Source organism: Medicago sativa, chromosome 5, assembly GCF_051527215.1.
Source record: "Medicago sativa cultivar Bolivia chromosome 5, Bolivia_mono, whole genome shotgun sequence".
Lineage (NCBI taxonomy): Eukaryota > Viridiplantae > Streptophyta > Magnoliopsida > Fabales > Fabaceae > Medicago > Medicago sativa.
The window spans coordinates 12,075,522-12,091,348 of NC_140753.1; the positions used below are offsets into that span (position 1 = coordinate 12,075,522).

Here is a 15,827-nt window from a genome sequence, read left to right on the forward strand (position 1 = left end):
ATGTTGGCACGGGCCTTGCCAAGCTTCTGAGTTTGGGGGAACTTATTTTTGTCCCGTATCTTCGTATTCTTGCGCTGTATTTGCTCCAGTCCTCTTTCTTTTGTTCCAAGGCACCTTCCACCATATATTTATTCCTAAAATAAAATAAAACATAATTTGAAGTAAAATATTCTAATATAAAATAAAATGCAATAAAACTAAATCAAATCTAAAATAAAACTAAACTAAATAAGGTAATAATTAATACTATCTATGACTCATCAAACTCCCCCACACTTGAATCTTTGCTTGTCCTCAAGCAAAAGGCAGCAAACATAGTAGCAACAAAGATTGATTTATGGCAATATTAAGAACATAAGTCTCTAGAGAAAGGCCTTGCCTCAAGTACACTAATTACAATTTCAAATACTTCTCATGAACCTATTCTACCCAACATCAAGTCTCAAGTGAGTGTGTGTGTGCAGTCCAACCCTTTTCTTGCTCCTGTATAAGACAGATATTATGAGGAATAGGTTCTATCCTTAGTGCTAAAGTAACCGAGAAAAGTTCTTTCTTCATTTCATATAAGAGCGATGGGAATTCAAGTTAAAATTAAATTAGATATAACAATTAAGCACAAGGGGCTGCAGATGCTTAGGGGCTATCTATCCTCGTAGGAAGTCTTCTCGGATGTAATTGTCCTTTCCCCCTAGATTCAAAATCACTCTAAGCAGTGCTGCAAAATTATTATTTGTTTCATCTCCGCGTAGGAAGTCTTTTTGGATGTAATTGTCCTTTCCCCCTAGCATTGATGAATTTGTTTCATTTTAGGTTCAAATTAGGGAGTCACCACCACAATTAGGAAGTTAGGGATTGTCCTTTCCCCCACATGTTGGTGCCATTCTCCCGCCCCATTATAACTTTAACAATTTAGAATATAACAATAAGGCACAATTGATTAATTTTCCCACACAAACTTATACTACTTTTACTCTTAAGACTTTAAAGGGTCTAAGTTAACACTAAAGATAGAACGTGTTCCTTAAAATACCTATTCATACATTTACTCAAGGATTGCAACCGGGTGCTTTTCTCATTGGAGAATTTCACAATAAAACAAGATGTGGGTATAGCAAGAACACAAGAAACACAAGAAACTATTTTCATGTACAAGAGGCGACCTAAAGAAGAGACAAAACAAAAATTTTCATGCCATATTTACATTAAAAACAAGCTACTTAGTCATGCCTCTTGCTATAAAAACAAAACAAAAGAATAAAGTTCAAGGGAGTTTGGACACTACGACTCTAGACACTTTATTAGGCCCCCCCCCACACTTAGGGGAAGCATTGTCCTCAATGATTCAAAAGAGAAAGAAATTAAAAAGGAGGAGAAGAAGTAAGAAGAAGATGGAGTAGAAGAGGTAGAAGAAGAGGGGGAGAAAGAGTGAAGAGAAAAGAAGAGAGGGAAGAGGAAAGCTCACATTTTATTGAGGTCCGTAAGGAGGACCTTGGAGGTTGAATTGGTGCATCATCCTTCGGAGCATTTCATTGTTTTCTTCCGACAGGCGGTTGCCCCTTTGGACATCATTTCGTAGCCCCAAAAGTTCCACACCTTGCCTTTGTTGCTCGGTGCTTATTCTCTCCACCTCAGTTTGCATCCATGCCCATCTTTCATCATTATTAAGTTCTCTGGCATTATGGTCATGGTGCTCCTCCTCATGGTGCAAGTTAGCACCTTCTCCTTCATCATGTTGCTCAGGTACCTGTTCATTATCAACATACAACAAATTCTCCTCCACCGCGGTGTTAGTCCGAGATGGGTTAGGAAGCAAAAATAGAATAGGCACATTGAGTTTAAGGGCATATTGCATGGGTGGATGATGTGTGATAAATTTCATAGAGATTAATGTCTCTATGTTAAGCTTATTGTTGCCCTGAATTTCATTTATCCCCTCCTCCTCGCTCACTCCAAACTTCCTAGCAATGAACGTAATAACACCTCCCGCCACTATGTCAGCTACAAGATTAGGCTTAGTTCCTATTGATGCGAGGTAGTCAAGTATGTAAAAACAAGTATTCACGGGATTATTAGTAAGCATAGCCCAAAGCATAAAGATTTCATCCGTCCTACATGTTCCTACTTCTTTCCTACCCCAAATGGTACAAGCCATTACCCTCTGAAGGTACCTAAGGACTGGGTTGTGGATGTTACTAGCCTTGTTGGATCGTGGAACATATTGGTTTCTACCGGTGATGCGTGTCCAAAAGCTAGCAGGGTTATAGTCTTCCGGCTTTAGAGCTTGATTCCAAGAGTCATGGATGAACCCCGCATTTGCGAAGCCCATTTCATTGCAAAAGTTTTCAAGGGACATCTCGTAATCAATATTCAAAAGCCGGAAGGAGACTCTATGATCGGGGTCATCTAAATTCAACTTATCTTTCGTGAATTGTATAGAACTTAAAAACTCATAAGTAAAATTTTCATACCCTCGCATAGGACTGAGCAGCTCACCCCATCCTAATCTATTCAGCAATTCAAAAGCATTGTCCCTAATCCCTAAAGTATTCATAGTAGGAGGATGAGGGTACCTACAAGGATGCAAAGGTTTAGAGATAAGGATTTTATACCTTTCTTTTTGGTTGTTATCCTTGAAGGTGATGCCATGATTCTTTGCCGGTGCTCTTTTCTTTGACGGTGGTCCTCCGGAAGATGTTGCCGGTTCCTTGCCGCTCCTTCGTGAAGCCATTAGAACTTTGACCTTGGTTTGACTTTGGGGTTTTGGTGAAGGTTAGGGTTTTGATGAGAATTTGCGTGGAAAGGGTTAGTTTTGGAATGGGGTTGATGTTTGTGAATGAGGAAGAAGAAAGAAAAATTTGTGGGTATATGGGGTGTAGAGGTCGGGCACGGCCGTGCCACCCTTGGCACGGGCCGTGCCAACATTCTGACTTCAATGGCCTTTTTTACTTAAAAACTTGGCACGGCCGTGCCATACCTAGCACGGGCCGTGCCACCTTTCTGGACCTGGGGGCTTCAGAATTTTTCAATTTCTTGATTTTTTTTCGAATCACACTTGGACAATTACCTACAAAACAACTTAAAACAGAGAAAAACAAAACAAAAGCAATTAAATGCGTGGGTTGCCTCCCACGAAGCGCTCTTTTAATGTCAGTAGCTTGACGGTTAGAAAGAGTCCTTAGAATGGATCAAAGATATCATGTTGTGTAGATGGCGCTATAAAACGTTCTTTCACAACATGATCGTTAAGCATGCAACAAGAGTAAAGAGCGGGACCTTTCATAACGTTTTCCAACTCAAATCCTACCATCTTATCACTCACTTGAAAGACGATCCTACCAAGTTTAACATCAATGAGAGCTCCTGCAGTTGCGAGGAACGGTCTACCTAGGATTATAGGGACGTCATCGTCCTCTTCAATGTCAACGACTACAAAATCAGTGGGGATGTATATCCCCTCTATCTTAACAGGTATGTCCTCGACAAATCCTACAAGTTTCATGGTAGAACGATCAGCTATTTTTAATTCCATCTCGGTAGGTTTCAACTCTCCTATCCCTATCCTTTTAAGAAGAGACAAAGGCAGCAAACTAACACTAGCTCCTAAGTCACATAAGGCGTTGTTTATGGATTCATTCCCGATTTCACATGGTATGGCAAAGCTACCTGGATCTCTAAGCTTAGGGGTTGCTTCTTGGACGATTGCATTAGTTTCCTTAGCCAAGGCTATTGTCTCATTATGCTCTATAGCTTTTTTCTTTGAAAAAATTTCCTTTAAAAACTTGGCATATAGAGGCATCCTAGACAAAGCTTCAGCAAAGGGAAGTTTAATGCAAATCTTCTTAAGTATGTTAACAAATTTTTCAAATTTACCCTCTAATTTAAGCTTTTCGGGATTCAAGGGGGATGGAGTTTTGTTTTCTTCAAGTGGTTTAGCTTCTTCTATCACAACTTTATCACCTAAGGGCTTGACATTCTCTTTCCCAATGTTTTTAACCTTAGCAAAAGTTTCGCCTAACTTACTACCCCTAAAAGATATGACATTAACTTGGGCTTTGGGGTTGGCTTCGGTTTGACCAGGAAAGACTCCCGGTGTTTGGGAAGATGTAGCCACTTGTTGGGCTATTTGGGCGATTTGTGTTTCAAGCATTTTAGAGTGAGTAGCAATAGAATCAACCTTGGTATTGAGCTTGGAAAGAGAATCATTCAGAAATCCAGTTTGGTTTTTGAGTTCTTGAAGTTGTTTGTTTTGGTTGGCAATAGAGTTTTCCAACAAAATTTCCAAATTGGATTTTTGAGTGAATCTTTGGTTGTTTGCATAACCGGGTGGTGCTACTTGTTGTCCATAGGGATTTTGATTTTTATAAAAATTTTGATTTTGTCTCATCCCTTGGTTGTATTGAGCATAGTTCATTTGCTCAACACCGTTAGTAGCACTACCTAGTTGGCAATCAACACTAGCATGACCAGTTATACCACATATTTCACAAGAAGGAGTAGAAGCGGAATTGATAGCACTAACATTGAATTTTTCAAGTTTTTCAGTTAGTGTATCAATTTTAGAAGCAAGGTGATCATAGTTAGAGACTTCGTGTATACCTGCCTCCTTTTTGGAGGGTGAAGAACTAGAGATGGCTCTCTCGTCGGTCCATTTGTAATGATTTTGAGCCATGTCTTCAATTAGGGCATACGCCTCCGTGTAGTTTTTGTTCATAAGCGCTCCACCTGCAGCTGCATCAACAGACATCTTAGTGGTATAAGACAAGCCATTATAAAAAGTGTGGACTATAAGCCACTTCTCTAGGCCATGGTGGGGACAAAGTCTTAGCATTTCTTTGAAACGCTCCCACGCCTCATAGAGAGATTCCCCATCTTTTTGATTGAACCGTGTGATTTGGTCTCTAAGTTTAGCGGTTTTAGATGGTGGAAAGAAACGGGCAAGGAATGCTTGCCTCATCTGATCCCATGAAGTAATGGAACCGACTTCGAGGGAATGGAACCAAGCGCTAGCTCTATCCCTTAAGGAAAAGGGAAAGAGATGAAGTCTTACGGCTTCTTGGTTCTCCTTCATGGTTCCACTAATTCGTAGGAAAACAGAGATGTGAAGATTGGGATCCTCAGTGGGGGATCCCGAGAATTGGTTTTGCTGCACCAAGTTAAGTAGGGCAGGCTTGATCTCAAAGTTGTCATCCTCAACCGTTGGGTACACAATAACAGCTTGTGGCTCAGCCGTAGACGGCGTTGCATACTCTTTGAGAGTGCGATTGGCCATGGCGGTGTTATTTTGTGCTGCTCTCCTCCTCCTATGTAAGAACCTTTCGATCTCGGGTATGAATACCGCTTGATTTCTAGTTCTTCGCATACAAGGTTGAGAACCCAAGAAGTTAACGATAACAGAAAAGTAAAAAGGTAAAAATAAAAAGAAAAAGAGAAAGAAGAAGAGAGAATTCTAATTAAATTAGTTAACTCCCCGGCAACGGCGCCAAAAACTTGATAGAGCCAAACCGCAAGCGCACGGCCTATCGAAGTAATAGTAGTAAGTAGAGTATCGTTCCGCTAGGGAGTTGGTCAATTTAATTAACTTTTAATGAATGATTAGAGGAGAGAAAGTTGATTAGAAAGGGTTTGATTGCTGAAGGTAAAAACAATAATAATAATGGGGCCTTAGGATCATTGGTTCATCTTAATAACTAATCCTTCACTAGACAAAACCTAAACATCTAATTTCATGATTTACACACTAATTTCTAAAGACCGGTTTCCCTTAGCCCCTCACCTTTCCGATGAAAGTCCGGTGAGAGTTTACTTCTAGCAACCAAGCCTATTTCACTGACATGATTACTAGAAGATGCATAGAGGATTGAAACTACTCTTTGTCTCAATAGTTGCAAAGACTATTTCACTGTTTTGCAACTATTGTCTAGATTCACTTGTTCCAACATCAAAGCTCCGCTCTCGCTTTATGAATTGATGTTTGGGATGATGGATTAACGATTATCAAACCCTCCGCTTTCGCTTCCACAGTTTGATAATTGTTAATCCACGTTAAGACGGTGAATCTAGATTAGAAATTAGGGTTACATAGAAATTAGGGTTTAGACATGTTTTGTTTAGGATTGAGTCATTAGACTCCCCAATAATCCTAAGACTAAGAAGTCTACTCACTCATGTTCATCGTAGACATGGAGGAAGAAGAGAGAAATACGGTAAAATAAATTGCAAAGAAAGTAAAAGAGAAATAAAAGACTTTTATTAAAATTGCAATTGAAATAAACAAAGTAAAGCATGATTGTTTATGGTGGAGAGCTACTCTATTTATAGCTTTACATCTGACTTAGAAACTAAGCAACTAGAAGGATAAAACGGTAAAGCTGCAACAGGGTAACTTGGGCTTGAAGAAAAGCAGCAAAAGAGTATCCTGGGGACGGGCACGGCCGTGCCACATGTTGGCACGGGCCGTGCCAAGCTTCTGAGTTTGGGGGAACTTATTTTTGTCCCGTATCTTCGTATTCTTGCGCTGTATTTGCTCCAGTCCTCTTTCTTTTGTTCCAAGGCACCTTCCACCATATATTTATTCCTAAAATAAAATAAAACATAATTTGAAGTAAAATATTCTAATATAAAATAAAATGCAATAAAACTAAATCAAATCTAAAATAAAACTAAACTAAATAAGGTAATAATTAATACTATCTATGACTCATCACCTAGTAAGGAATGGTTTGAATCAACAAATTGGTGTATATTGTGGAGAAGCTTGTAGTCCGGTGGTAAAACCAACAACTACACCAACAATCCTTAGTATTGCTATTTCAAAATCATGGTGTCTACATCAATCGGATGTCAAGAATCCATTTTTACATGACAACATTAATGAAACCGTTTATATGCATCAACCTGTCGACTTTCGTGATTCTCATCATCATGATTATGTGTGTCTACTAAAGAAGTCGTTATATGTCCTTAAATAAGCCCTTCCTGCCTGGTACCAACACTTCATTGAATTTGTATCTACATTGGGCTTCTCACACAGTGCATGTGATCATTCATTGTTCATCTATCACAATGGTAATGCATACATTCTCTTAAATGTTGATGACATCATCCTTATTGCTTCATCTGATACTCTTCATCAGAGGATCATGTCTCAATTCAGTAGTGAATTTGTTATGAAAGATTTAGGTCATATCAGTTATTTTCTAGGTATCTCAGTTACTAGACATTCAAGTGGTATCTTTCTCTCTCAACATAAATATGCTGAAGAGATTATTGACAAAGATGTCATGTCATCTTGCAAACCAGTCTCTACCGTTGTGGACACTAAAGCTAAACTTTGTGGCCTCTCAGGTAATCTGTATCATAATCCATCTGAATATTGAAGTTTTGTAGGTGCATTGCAATATTTAACTTTCACCCAACCTGATATCGCATATGTCATCCAACAATTGTGTTTGTTTATGGATGATCCACACACAACACATGACTGCATTGAAGCGAATTATTAGGTACATGAAGGGTATCATTCACCATAGTTTACATCTTTCTCCTTACCTAGTTGATACCCTCACCACATATACAGAGGCTTACTTGGAAAGGGTGCCCAAATACTAGAAGATCTACGTCCGGATATTGTGTCTACCATGAAAATAATTTGATTTCTTGGTCTGTAAAACGGCAGTCAACTTTATCCCGCTCTAGTGTTGAAGCAGAGTATCGTGGTGTTGCTGAATCTTGTTGGCTTCGAAACTTATTGTTAGAACTCCAGTGTTAGATCATCAAAGTCACTCTTGTCTACTGTGACAATGTTTAGTGTTGTTTATTTTTCAGGTAATCCTATCCAACATCAACGCACAAAACACTTTGAAATATATATATCTATTTTGTGCGTGAAAAGGTTGCTAAAGGTCAAGTACGTGTTCTACATGTCCCATCTCGCTATCAAATAGCTGACATTTTCACCGTGGGTCTTCCGCTGCAATTATTTGATGATTTCAAAGATAGTCTCAGCATTCGTCAACCTCCCATTTCGACTATGGGGAAGTATTAGAATATAAAATATTCATTGTATAAATGATTAGTATATTGTATACTAGTTTTAGATAATTGAGACCCAAGACATACTTAGTGTCCAAATACTTGGTGCTCAAAGATAACATCATTATATAAATACATATTAAATCATAAGGAATCAGTCAAGGAAAACAATTCTATCACTCATTTATTTGTTAACGTACGATAATTATTTTTTCTTTTTTATAGGAATGTGTCAAAATCATTTTAAGCTCCCATTTTTACCTTGAGGATAGTATTGAATTAAATATGGTCCAAACTCTTTATGTCAAAAACGATTGCGATGTCACGTTCATGCAACCTAATCTCCTCATGGAATGAATAAAAACAAACGTTAATTATATGTAGAGATATTTGATGTTGTTGAAACGTGTTTAAACTCATAATTTTCTACTTCTTTTAAATTTCTAACTAAAAGTGTGTGATTCTCGTTGCTCGACTATTTGGAGAAGAACAAATGAAAAAGCAAATGCTAGCAAAAGTAGCATTATATCAATCGCTATTCTACACTATCCATTATTTGTCTTTATTTGTCGGTTCACAAAAATATATTTAAGCTAGTTTAATTGAGAATTAGCCCCTCACCTAATACACCTTCACAACTAGCACCTAATCTCCACCATCATCATATGTTCATCCCTAAAAACTGCATCCATTCCCTTTAATTTTCAATTACGATCGTTATTATCCGGCGACAGCGAGGATAAGGTGAAATGGTTATACTTGCTTCTTTTTTAAATATGCTTGACAAACATATCGTGTTAGTTTTGTCATCTCTAATGCGTCATCGTTCTCTAGTTTGCGGGTTAACCACGGTCAAACTGTGGCAAAACAACCGTCGTCACAAATATGAAAAATTTTATGTAAGTTTTCCAGTGTGTGGTATATTTCGGAAAATTTGGTGTCGGGGTTCGAACCCCGGCCAAAAAAAAAAAGACAATCGAAGTAAAATAATAACAAGATCATATGCAATTATGATAAAAAGTCACAAGTAAATGATTGTTCTTTTAATAGTATTTTACTTTTACTCGCATTTGTAAGTGTCACCTTCATCAAATGACTCCAACCGTTAGGACTGAGCAAGAACTGCTGACCCGCCCGAAACCCGTAAAACCCGACAGTGAATAAATAGAAACGGGCGGGTCGAAATGGTTCACGGGTTAATAATTTACATTTTTCAGTTTCACATGGGTGTCAACGGGCGGGTGCGGTTCCGGAATGTTTGATCCGCGGGAACCCATACCCGACCGAATGGTTACAAGTTGTCCAATCACTACTTTGAAAATAGCAAACATAGTTGCCTAGACCACAGCTGCAGCCTGCATGTCCCTCGAAACAAGTAAAAGCACACACATTAAACCTATAAAATTAAAAGCAATCACATTCAAATTTTGCAGAAGCTAGTTAACTTGTACACACATATAGGCTACACGTTCAACTTGAATGAAAAAGAAAAGGACACATCAACTCTTAGTATTATCATATTACTATAATAATAATTACGTACAATTAAAAATATTTTTTTTTTTTATAAAAAAAGCAAGTTGTTCAAAAATAATATAAAAATAAAAGCAAATCTTTTATATTTATGTAGATAAAAAAACAAGTCATTGGCCTTTATCTTCTTCTTCTTCAAAAGTCATGCAGAGAGTCGCTTTCATAGTCTCCACAAATGCTCTTCCCGTCACCATTGCCAATATAAATTTTATTACTCACCAACATTATTTCATCTCTTGTAATCTCAAATCTTACTCTTCTTTGTTTCGTCCTCATTTTTGCTCAATATTCACAACATTGAAATAGTGATCAACCATTTTCTTTTGTTCATAGATCTTTTTCAATTTCAAGCACCAACATATCATCTCTTAACCGATCAAACCGGCCCGATATGTCTGCCAACCGATTTATCCGCCACCCGACCAAACCGTGCAAGGAACCGGTCGGAGATGGGTGGCCTTTTTCCGTCCTCGGTTTTTTTCGGTTTTACTGTTTACGCCCCGAACCCGGCCGAACCCGACCGGTGCTCAGCCCTACCAACCGTGGAATAACATGCAACATAATCAAAGATAAACAATTACTAACAAGAAAAAATAATTAATTAATATCATTTTCTAGTATAAAACTATTTCAATAATCATTTCTCTCATTTAAAAAAAAATCATTTTTTGACTTGTGTGCCAAAACCTAAACACAGCCGATGTTTTGAGATTGAGGTTGTAATTTGATAATTTCACAATCATCACTTCTCTCATTTCTCTTTTTCCTTTTTAGTTTTTCATAAGTTCTTTCTACTTGAAATAATTGTATTTGAGACCGTCAATTAACATTAATATGTTATATGGATACCTTTTTCAGTTAAAATTCAAACCTTGGTGAAGTGTGCAAAGGATAAATTCAAACAGCCAAACCTAGAGTTTTAGGTTTCAAAATAGAGTTAAAAAAGGCATAGTTTTTTTCAATTTAGTATAGATATAAAATATTATTTCTACATATTCCCTCAGCTCAATTGATCAAGATGAAGGTATCATATTTGTCAACAAAAAAATAAAGATGAAGGTATCATATCTTCCTTGATCCAAGCACGAACTATAGACTCAACAAAACTTCGTTTTTTAATTTTATTTTACTATAAGACTTGTTCTAATTTTTTGTTATTTTAAAATGCATCACTATAAAATTTACTTTAGACTCATAAGCAGTATTGAGTTGGTCCTGTGTGGAAGTCTGACCCTCTCTTTTTTTTTTTTTTTTTTTGAGAGAATTTGTAAGTCTGACCCTCTCTGTTGGCCATAGGTTCTCTCATCTATCTGTAATTATAACTTTCAGGGTTGAAAAGTTCTCATTAACTTATATGAGCATAATAAAATTCTACATTCTATTGTAAGACATGCAGGCACATGCATGTGCTAGTTGGTTGATTAAACCCTACTATTTTTTTGCTCAAAGCACTTTATTATATAACCAATAATAAATATTGAATAAATATGTATTCATATATTTAAGATTCTCGATCATATATAAGTTTTGTACTCTACATACATTGTCGTTTATGTAACATTCATTTCATAGTACAAGTATCCATATGAGTCATGGACCTCACTAGTTCCTAGTCAATGTTACTTCTCTCTAACTTCATGGCCCCCCTACAACATGGTTACATGCACATGGTATGTTGAATTTACATTACTTGTTTTGGTCAAAAGGTTCCCAACACCTTTTTCCACTGCCTCACCTCATGGAATAATTGTGAAGAACGTAATACTCAAACAAATGAAGATTCACAAATATTATTTTATTTCTTCTTTCTAAAAAAAAAAAAAAAGGAGATTATTTTATTCATTCATTTCACTCAAGATAAAGCATATATAACCGTACGCAAAAAAAACAAAGCATATATATAAGAATCTCCCAACCAACAACAACTAGCCTGAGAAGATTATTTTGTCCATTTTGTGAAACAAATTAGTCATTTATACAAACGCAATAAATACTAACAATTTTGTTTTCATAACGTTTAATAAATTTATAAAATAAGAAGAATATTCTCCTATTATCACAGCAAAGTCAGGTCATCATCATTGGAGACAAAATCATTGGGGCACACAAATATTTTACCACAAATTTTAATTTATATAGTTAATTGTTTTATGAATTTTTATTTTTAGTACAAAGATTGTAAATAGTCTACTGTATAAATAGTATTTAAAAAATAACATAAATATTATTTATTACTAAAAAACATTTAAATAAAATTTAAAATATTTTTTTGAGAGAATAAAGTTTAAAATATTAAAATTTCTAAATATCTATCTTAAAACAATTTTTAATAAACTTAATTTTTTAAATATAAAATAAAAGAGAAACTAAAAAACTGAAGGACATAAACTTAACTCAATATCGAATGAAATATTTGTATAAAAAAGACTTAAATGCGCTATTAATCTCTCTATTTAAAAAATCTAAAATATAATCCCTCAATTTTTCAGATTTCATAAATTTTTGTGCCACTTAAATATTTTTTAAAAATTTAATTTTGTTTATGTATCAATTAAGTTGAATAATGAATTGACAAATCAGATGGTGGTGCGACAATGCATTATTGATTAATTCTTACAATTTCATTTCCAGTATCATTAAAATATTGTTTAAAAAAATAAAGCTTAATCTAAAAAAAAATTAAAACCCTAAAACATCATGTTATTCCAAAACACACACATTACCACATCATCTAATGATTTGTTAGTTCGTTATCCAATATGACGATGAATAGAGAATAAGTCGAAAATTTAATGATGTTAACATTTTATTTCTAAAATGTTAACATTTGTGAATTGTATTTTTGGATTTAAAAATAGAAAATTAAGATGTTTTTAAGTTTAGATCAGTTGATAAAAATATTGTATAATATATATAAAGTCGGGATCGAAGATAAACACTTTAATTATTCCCTTTAAAAAATAAATTTTTAACAAATACATTACTTGGTTAAATAAATTAAAAGATCAAGATCGTAAGTTGACAAAAATTGATGGACATAATGCGAATTTAAGTAAAATAAAATCAACCGAAATTCCATTTTTTTTTTTTGCGGGATCCAATAATTATCTTGAGACTTTCTTTCTCGTGTGATAAAGGAGCATGAAGTTGAAACTCGAAACTTGAAAGTATTTAGATTTCTTTTTTGCGAGTGGTGAAAAGGCACCGCCGGCACGTGTTTGCCCCCACCTTAAGGTATGTAGAGTGTGGACTATGCAGTGTATGCCTAAAAGTATATTGCTTTATATGATTCAAAGTTTTATTTTTTTTTCCTTCTTATGGGTAGTCTTTTTAATATCTTTTTAATGATGTTCCCTAATCTGAATTACGGTCCTACTTGATCATTCATTAGCAAAAAAAGAGGTGGAATTCTACAATATCTTAAAAGCAAATTTATGCATGACATAAGAGTGAGACACTTGCAAGTTGTAGAATGTGTTCTACAATATCTCAAAGCCATTTTAAGGAGAATACTCTTGTTCAAATGAGGTGGAATTCTAACTATATAGACTTACATTGATGTTGATTATGTAGGTTCTATAAGTGATATAAGATCTACTTTAGGCTATTGTACCTTCTTGTATGGTAACCTTGTTGCTTGGAGGATTAACAAATAAAGTGTAGTTGCTCAATCAAGCGCTGAAGCAGATTTAGAGCTATGACACTAGGAATTTGTGAGCTATTGTGAATGAAACAAGTGTTAAAAGACTCAAAGATACAATGTGAAGGCCTTATCAAGTTGTTGTGCAACAATAAATCAACCATTGATATTACCCATAATCATGTTTAACATGACATGACAAATCATATTGAGAACTATTGACATTTCATAAAAGAAAAGTTGGATAATAGATTAATAGCTCTAACCTACATTCCTTCTGATTATCGGCTGATAGGTATGTTAACGAAAGGGTTACCAACACAATGATTCAACCAACTTACTTAAAATGATTGATATTCGGTAACCAGTATGAGGTAGAGCATTGTAAATACTAAAATTAGAATATAAGTATTTGTTAGTATTCATAAAAAATAAAAAAAAATAAAAAAAACCTTTGTAAAAAAAATATACAAAATCTTTATTACATTGATGATAGAGTTCTCTTTATTTAAGCAAACTCTATCATCAATGTAATTATCACTTTTCACACATGACAGAAATCTTTCTCTATAGTATTTAAATTTGTTAGAGACTAATTTATCCTTTAATTTTTTACAATGCCACATTATCATATAATTAGCACAATGAGTGTCGCATAATTAACTTTAACAGTCCATGTAATTATTTAAGTGACTTTTCAATCATAAAAAATTAAGAAGGAGATGCAATAACCTCTACACTCAATTTCAAAAGCATAGTCGCAGCAATACAAACATGGTGGCATTTAGCCTGGGAATGGACAGTTATTTCCCACCATGGGAAAGTTGTCATTTCCCATGACAGGTGGCGGTGATAAACCTGTTAAGAGAAAAATAAGAAAAATAATGAAATTAGTTGTTTAATGCTTTTTTTGTCTTTTTAGTGTACCTTCTTTGTTTCATCCTTTCATCACTTCAATTATTTCCAGAACACAGGTCAAGAATAAACGCCACTGAATCTTCATCCTTTTCTTCTCTCGAGTTACCTTCTATCCTCTCCTCTTTCCATCATCATTATATTAGCACAATTTTTTTTATGATGGACTTCCAACCAAAATCAAAACAGGAAGGAAAAAAAAAGGGTCTTCATCTTTGAAAAACAGGAAAACCTTGTTGGTTTTATTAAAGAGGGAAAAAAATGAGAAATTGTTTCTAGCTTCTCAAGAATCGATTTACAGGAAACGTGAAAGCTAGAAAATCCTGCTTAACCCAATCAATTTTAGGATTCATAATTGATTTTACAGCTGAGATCCAAACATGTTCAATCTATGTTAATTCAGATGGATTCATGAAAGAAATGGATTGAAAAAACATGTTCAATCTTTGTTAAACCACATAAAAAAGGAAAGAGGTCGAAGGAGAAAGGAGAAGATGGATTGAAAAAATGGGAAGAGATGGAAGAAGAAAGGGTCCGATGCTTGATGTTAATGTTTTTTTTAAAAATAATTGTTAATTAATAAAAAATAAAAGCTGAAAAATTGACATGTTAATAAATAATGATAAATTGTTATTTAATCATTGGTGGGGTCGGTTTTTTTGATCCACAATGTGTCCATCAAAAAGTTACAACAATTACCAAGTGATAGATCTAAGCCATCCAAATAAAAAAATAATAAATCAATGGTTGTGGTTAAACTTTCCCATCATGGGAAAAAACTTTCCTTTCCCATACTAAACTCCACCTACAAACATATCTACAGATAGAATCTCTCTTTTGACAGTGAAAGAAAAAGAGAGAAAATGCAATTTCTGCATTCACCTTTTACTTTTAGGCTCTCATGTTTTTTCTTCCTCAGTGATCTTCTTTTCCATTTGACAGCGCATTTGCATGAGCTGTAAATAGTATTTTATATTTTCATTTTAATGCAATACTTATTTTTTCTTCATTTGTGTTGATTCTGTTGACTTTGAAATTTGAACTTCCACTTTGTGTTCTTCACCCCATACCACATAATAATAACAATAAAAAAAAAATGAAACCAAAAAATAAAAATATTAATAACAACAATATAATGGAGGACAAAAACTCGCATAATATCAACGCTAGTCAAGTTGACGGATAACAAGATATGTAATCATGTGGTCATGAGTTCGATCTTTAACCAATGCATATGAAAAAAAGAGACATCAATCATTTAAATAGATCTTTATATTTCAAAAGATTAATCTCTGACTTTCGGCTCCGAAATACCTCCCAGAAAAAAAGAAAAAAAAAACCTCTGAATTATTCATAGTTTGTCTATTATAGCTGTTTAATAAGGACGTGTTTGCCATAAAGACTATAACCAAACGAGGAGTTTTATTTGTCTATGCTGAAAAATGTGAGATTCACTTGCATTTGAGTTTGTCTATGTGATACCATTTTTTTCTGTCAGAGTAATAATTTCATTAGAATCTAGGTTTATTCTGACAAATTTCCAGTTTCTGAAAACCTATTTGTTTTTATTCATTTCATAATCTACATTTGTACTTTTTTCTACTCTTTGGATTATACTGTACATGCTAAATTTAGAACTACTGCAAAAAAAATTACACAACCAAAATAGAGCACAAGATTTTTAGTGAGATAATCTCATCCATTAATA

At 34.7% G+C, this 15,827-nt stretch overlaps 1 non-coding gene across 1 annotated transcript; it reads left to right on the top strand.

The window, feature by feature from the left end:
• The first annotated feature begins 4,799 nt into the window (after window positions 1-4,799).
• On the top strand, window positions 4,800-4,906 carry LOC146920085 (small nucleolar RNA R71). The gene has a single exon (XR_015012928.1). It is a non-coding gene; the product is annotated as a small nucleolar RNA R71 (small nucleolar RNA).
• Window positions 4,907-15,827: the final 10,921 nt, after the last annotated feature.